Below are 6,264 nucleotides of genomic sequence, written 5' to 3'. Positions count from 1 at the left end.
ATGCAGTTCAAATGGGACTGTAAAACCTCCCGTGTTTTATCCCGAATTCACCTAGTAACAAAAGCAAGCAAAGAACAGGCATGGAGACAGATACCACCTGCGAGGCTTGTGTTTCACTGAAGCGTGGGAGGTGCTGGTCCCTCGCGTTGGGGAGGGCACGGGCCCAGCCTCCCCTGTCAGCGCCAGCGCTGCCCCTGCGAGGGCTGCGGCTGAGGAGCCTCCCCCACGCCGAAACGCCGCTCCCTTTGCCAAGGGCTGGCGTGGGGTTTGGCGGCAGCCTCGTCCCCCTTGTGCGAACTGCAGATTTGGTTCTCTGTGATGGTCTCTGACCTCTCTGTATTGCTTGAATGGGAGCTCTTTGCAGAACGCTTGAAACCTTCAATTTGCACAGCCTGGGCCAGCTCCTTCTGTCTGCAGGAGCTGCCACCACCGATCCCCAGCCCTGTCTGCTGCTGGGGCTGCACTAAATGCTTTATTAGCACCAGGATAAATGAAAATGCCTGCACAACCCAGGAGAAAGCCCACCTATATTTAGCATCTCCTCTGCTGCAGCGTGCAGCTCTGTCCCGGCTCTGCTCTGCCCTGCAACGTCCCCTCGCCCCTGCACAGGAGCCCTGAAGCTGGGAGTCAAACCCGGCCGCAGCTATGACCCTGTCGCTGCAAGTGAACCTGGTGGGGCTCAAGGGGAAAAAAAAAAAAACCCAAACCAACCCCAAAAGTTAACTTGGCAGTGTTATCGTAAAAAGCATAGGTGCACAAGGGGCTGTTCTCTCTGCTGCGTTCTATGTGGCTCTCCCGTTTGTGCTAATGGCAGCGACGTTTGTACGTCCCGCGGTGGGAACAAACCTCTTAGTGAATAATGTAGTGTTAAATTCTGGGTAAGACATCAAAGTGCCAGTAAAACCAGTGCTATAAGATTACCTCTGGCAGCTCCAGCTTGCGACTGAGCTATTTTTAATATTATAAAATCTGTTGCTCCCCTCCTATGAATAGGCATACTGTGCTTCGCGCTTTCAAGTCCGAACATGCTTATGTGAATTTCTTTCTCTTCTGCTTTCTCTTTTTTTTTTTTTTTTGGCTACCTCAATACTCTTTCCTGTACTCTCAGGAGGACGGTAAAATTGAGCGTTCAAGGTTTCAGGGAAATGAAGACACTTATATTAGAGACCCTAATACTATTCTTTGAAGGCAGGCTGGGCATTTGATGTAAACCAAGAGAAACTGTGTGCCTAGGTATGCTTGTACATACGGTACCTACAAATAGGTGCTTATTGATCTGGGGTGTCAGCAATACCTAAGCATACGGAGAGCATAAGAACCACGAGGAAAGGCCATGGGAACAAGAAAAGGCCCTTTTAATTCCACCTTCCTACTTTTCCATCCGCCTCCCCCATTCCCTCCTTCTCCAGCGACAAACCTAGGTGTCTGTGGAACTCATTTACATGCTTTGCTTCCGTGGCCTACTCTCCTAATTTATTCCATATGTTTATTGCCCTTTGTGTGCAATACTCCTGCCTGTGTTCCTTATTTGATTATAATTTCCTAATTTTTCAGGTTCTTCCTCCTGTTTTTGTTTTTTTGCGTTTTTTTTTTTTTTTTTTTTAACCCGCTCACCCATGCGTGATCTCTGTGAAATTTCTGCTTAAGGCAAAGTTAGCAGCAGCCACCAGTGCTTCTTGGAGCCTCGGCAAAGCGGGGCTGTTAAAGCAGTGCCTTGTTCAGAGGTACTGTGCCGAGACTGCAGGCAGGGTGGGACCTACTGGGAGATCCAATTAGTACGAGCCCTGCTTCAGAGAGTCAACGCTCCCCTTCTCCTCTGCTGTTTCGGGAACTATGGCTTTCTAGAATGGGCCCATAAGGAGAGGAAATATCAAGACACCTCTCAGTACGTGGCTTGGTTTAACAAAATGCTGAGCTGTGCACAGCAGCTCCGATGCGACAGAAAAATGCTCGGGAATCTGAGGGCGTAATTCTGAGCCTGAGATTTGTTTTCGAAAGTATTGGCTGTGCTGTTTGCAAGAAAACTGTAGTGCTTGCCTCTGCTGCAGTTCTTTCTTCTGCGCCCTGATACTCACCGATGAGTTTTTGTTTATGGGTAGGGACCGGTCGGCTTTTACACTGCATCTTGTGGATCCCTCTCAAACCAGATGCATTGATGGAGACCCTGCAAGCGTGATCCCAGCCACAGGACTCAAATGCTAGGGCATCTAGATGCCCCATGGGAGCGTTGCCTGCGCAGAACTTCTGGGATTTTCAATCCAACTGGCAGCTTTGTGCCCCTACACAAAATGTGGCGAACCCAGAAGTCCTGGACAGAAGCATGGGAACGTGGTACGTGATAGCGGGTGCTCTGCAGCAAACACAACTTGGAGCGTCCAGCTCACGCGTGGCAAGGCACGAGCTGCCCACAAGGCTGGTGAGAGGGTGGGTGGGCTGCAGGGTGCCATGAACCTCTGTGGCTCTCAGGTCTGGCTGGAGCCGCGGAGCCCTCACAAGCCTGTGCCATGTCTCAGCAGCCCCAAAGTTTAGTGGGCAAAAAGCTGCTGCTGAGTTTGGTTAGCAATGCCTGTAACTCACAGCTGGCAGAAGAACGTCAATTAATTATTATTTTTTTGAACTATGGTAAAACAAGCAATAAGTTTGGTGTGTGCACACGTGTGTATGGGACCATGATAGCAAATTACTGGTTAGTTTCTTAGCTATAATCCTTGGTTTTCTTCCCAGTGATGCAAGAGTGCAGGTCTTTGTGTTTGTTTTTTGTTTTGTTTTTGTTTTTTTCTTGTCTTCAGTGACTCTGTTTCCAAAGGGATGGAGACGATTGCCTCGGTGATGGCTGAATTCTTTATGCTGAAATGCTTAAACTAACTTGTCCTTAGCTTTAAACTTGGGAGTTATCTGTTTGACTGTGGGGTCAGCCCCATGGATTCTGGATGTGCACGCATGCCATCGCTTGTCACAGTGTTGGGTAACCTCTTCAAAGATGTCTCTTATGTCTACATCTGTATCTACATCTCTATCAACATCTAGATCTATTCTGTGTGTCATTCCCAAAGATGCAGTGTTATACATAAATAGATAAATGAATAGACACAGACATACATATACGAAACCAAAGCATACAAATGTAATTTGTTGGAGAGTTCTGGCTGTAAAAAGTCTTACAGGAACCGAGATACGCTTAAATACACAGTACCAATATCTCCCAAGGCATATTCTGTGAGCAACCCCCATCACTGTTCCTGAGCGCTGTGCAGTGCGGGTGCCTTTCGTAGTGAAGCAGAGTTTCGCCGGGCTCGGTTCCCCCTGAGCAGCTCTTTGCTGTAGCTGTAGTCATGAAGGCCAGCGACCAGTGCACCGTGTGCTGCCGTCGGTGTTCACTGGTGGCTGCACAGCCCCATCCACCTCTCATTATCTCATACTCCTGAAAGATATGGGGATGCTAGATTTCCCAAATACAGATTCCCACGGAATTATTAACAAAAGTCATAATAATGGGCACACATGTACCCCAAACAAGATGTTGATTTCTGACATTGCACCTATTCCACCTTCTTGATGCTCTGAAGAAACAGGAGGATTGAATAGCCTGAACCTGCCTGGCAATGGAGTAGCAGAGGTGGGGACAGAGAATTGCTGGCCGCCCCCTTGCTCCCTCTTGACTGAAGCTGATGGAAGCTTCAGTCAGCTTGTAGCTCGGTGGCACTCTCTGGGGGTACCCAGCTCGGGAAGGAGGGTGGGGGTGGATGTCGGGCACCCACAGGGGAAGCGAGTCTTGGCTCTGGAAGGAAGGAAGGGAGAGACAGCAGGGAAGAGGTGCCTGAGGTGCACGTGAACGTGTGAGAACCACCATCACATGCTGGCGGTGAGATAAACCGCCCAGGTGAAATGCTGGTCCTGCAGAAGTCCTGTGGAATTTTCTCTTTGCCTTCATTGGAGCCTGGGTCGCAGTCCTTGCTCTTGGTACAACCATAGATACTTATATCTGAACTGTGCTTCATGTTTTCTTACCCAGGATGGAAATGTATCGTCCTTGTCCATTGCTATGTGGCTTCTATCGAGAACAGTCTCCACAGCATTACTGTGGGTTTTGGTTCAGGGACTGTGTCTCACCTATAGTCCTATTGCCTCTGACCTGAGTTTAAATCCCTGTGAGGAGAAGGAAGGTGTTTTGTGATCACCTTGATGTTAAGCTTTGCCTTCCAGTACCTGATGGCAGCTCCCACCAGCGGCATCGTGTGTGCCCGGGGACTCATCCTTTGGGGGTGCCTTTTGTTAAAAGGCGCCCAAACAGTGCCCGCATGTAAAAGCCAATACCATGGGTGTGTAAGGCATGGGGAGAAATGTGCTTTCCTGGGTAGTAGAAAGGGATGAGGGGGGTGTGGGGGGGTCACATCTTGCTTTTGCAAAGCCAGAGGGGATGAGCCTGGTTCCTGTTTGTGTAACACTGCAAATTTTGGCTGGGCTGGGCCCCTGCTGTCTGCCACTCCTCACAGCTGGTGTTGTGCATCTGTGAGTCATGTCTCAGCACCCCGCTCCTCCATTTTGGGGAGCAGAGGCCATCCCCTTCCCCTGAAGAGTGAGGCTGTCCTTTGTGCTATCCCACCCTTCTCCCAGGGCAGGGCACGCTGCCTGGGCTGCGCTGGGGCATGGGGAATCACCTCGTGGGACACAGCCTGCCCTGGCCGCTGCTCCTGCCCCTGTCTCCACTCCCCAAATTTTCCACTCAGCACAAATGCCCATGTGCTAGGGTTGCCTACACATTACGGGAAGCTGCCAGCCCAGCCCTCTCTTCCCTCCTTGCCCCCGTGGTGGAACAATTGAACCCACCATTACTTTTTTTTGTTTCCCCGCAGTTTTGCTGATTTACGCAGGGGAAAAAATCTGATCTGCTGTTCAGATACTTGTCTGCAAACCCACCTTGGTAATTTTTCCTTTGTTTTATTTAACACATCAGATTGAGGCTAAGGTTTTCACCCTTCTGATTTTTTAACAGTTACTGATTTTACCATGTTTGGTTTGGCAGTTAAAAAAAAAAAAAATCAACAGAAGGATTACATTTCAATGGCACAACACCCTAATCCTCAGGCAAATGATTTGTCCAAGCTTAATATGAAGTACTTAGGATGTATTGTTTGATGTAAACACTAGTTCTAATAAAATGGTGCCTGAGGTACAGTTCTTCAACTTGTAATACCCTATTTGTGCTGGCCTGTACACATTGGATTTGAAACCATTATGATAAAATATATCCTCTTTAGCCTGATAAAAAAAAAAAAAATCACAGCGTAGGGCCTACTCTCCAAAGAAGGACACCGAGTGTAAGCGAGGAGTCTCCTGCATGCACTGCAAATGATGGAAGGGTCGACCAGAATTACGCCCTGTCATTCATGGGGTGCATCTAGGACGGAAATTATCTCTCACCGGGCAGCGCATCAGTCTCCGTCTGTTCTTGAGCATCCTGGGGAAAGCAGCTTCCCTGCCCCACAGCTTGATACCGGTATTTTGGAGTCTGTTTGAAGTTCTTCCTGGCTTTTTCCTGAGTTGCTCCCTTTATTTGTGTTTGGCAATATAAATATGCTCCAGGTATGACCAAGGTTCTTACTAAAATGATGGATTTTAAAGAATCTGTTAGGGGAACTGGATGACTAAACGAGGGAGGGGACAAGGGCAGGAGCACAGCACAACAGGCGTCCCTGCACAAGTCGAGCCCTGTTGAAGAGCGGCCAGCTTAGCACCAGCAGGCAAAAACATTCGGCATAAGAAGACGTTACATTTGTCTTAACCACTCCATGAATACATGAGTGATGGAAAGTCACTTCCAGCCACCTCCCCTGCTGCTTATACTACCCAGGTTCCTGTGAGAGGTTTTAATGGAAATAAGAGGAAACCCATGGTTCTGGTAACGTTACGGCAGTGTGGGCTCCACCGCTGCCTGAGTGCCTTTCGCGAGGGGGTAAATACCAACGTTTTGGGTAGGTTTCCTTGTTCTCACCCAGCTATGGCTTGTTCAAAATATTGCCGTCTTTACATCAACCTTTGAAGCCCTTTTGGAAAATAAACAGGCTAACAAGGGTAGTGATAAAGGGGGCAAGGATACCCCTCTCATGGAGATTCTCTGTAGCAGAAATGAAGATTGAGAGAAAAGTGATTTAAAAGACAAGGGGAGGTGAGGAAATTCCCAAAGATTTGCCCACGTACAAGAGGGGCAAGTGGAGGATGCTTTAGTCACGAAAATACGGAAGTGGGCTTCACATGGCTCTGTGG

This window comes from Egretta garzetta, unplaced genomic scaffold (assembly GCF_000687185.1).
Source record: "Egretta garzetta isolate BGI_Z169 unplaced genomic scaffold, ASM68718v1 scaffold246, whole genome shotgun sequence".
NCBI lineage: Eukaryota > Metazoa > Chordata > Aves > Pelecaniformes > Ardeidae > Egretta > Egretta garzetta.
This window is presented reverse-complemented; position numbering follows the sequence as displayed.